Here is a 924-nt window from a genome sequence, read left to right on the forward strand (position 1 = left end):
TTTTAGGTATACAATACAGTTACATTCACCACTGGAAATGTGCAACTTTACATAACCTCTCTTGGTTCTTATTCTTTCCCCATTCCCCTGCCCTCCCTTCAACTCCTCCAATCTCCAGTTATTTAGATCTGCAGTCTTTGGAGTAATGACAATATCTAACATTTCTAGAAAGTTTTCCATGTGTTCACACATATTATCTTATTAAACCTCCAACAACTGCGAAATAATTATCATCATCAGCATCCTCATCTTATTTATGAATGAGTGAACTGAGGCTCGGAACAAGTTAAATAATTTGCCAGAGGGCGAGGGGGAATCCTGTAAGTGGTGGAACTCAGCTTGGAACCTGGTAGTAGTGTGACCAAAGGCCTACATTTGTAACCAGTATGTCCCAGTAGCATCTGTTAAAAAGGGTGCAACTTGTCAGTTGTCTCTTAAACATGCCAATTGGCTATTCCAATGCTTACCAGGGACAACATGCTTCTAGTGCTGGAATGAGCTACTTCCCCTTCATGTACAGTCAATTCACAAGGAAGCAGTGGCAGGAAAGCTCACAAACCATGGATGCTACTTTATAGTGTACAGTGACATTTTCACGGGTACATAGTGCCTCCTAAATTTGTCCGTGACAACCATATTTACTTTCCCCCTCCCTCCCTGTGGTACCTGGGATCGAACTCAGGACCTTGCACTTGCCAGGCAGGTGTGGTGCCACTGAGCTAAATCCCCAGCCCCCATATTCACTTTTATTGAAAAGAAATGTTATAAACTTGTTAGTTAGAAATGAAATAGCAAATTAGCACTAAGATGTAGTTGTAGACACCCTTCTAAGCAAAGTGCACTTGTAGACAATTCAGAGTTCATTACATTTAAGAAATTCAGTGAAATCTAAGTTCTCTGACCATGTTTGCCAGGAGTCAGGAG

The sequence above is a fragment of the Heterocephalus glaber genome, unplaced genomic scaffold, assembly GCF_053883595.1.
Source record: "Heterocephalus glaber isolate CG9 unplaced genomic scaffold, H.glaber_assembly_v1.0 deba00000347, whole genome shotgun sequence".
NCBI classification, from domain to species: Eukaryota; Metazoa; Chordata; class Mammalia; order Rodentia; family Bathyergidae; genus Heterocephalus; species Heterocephalus glaber.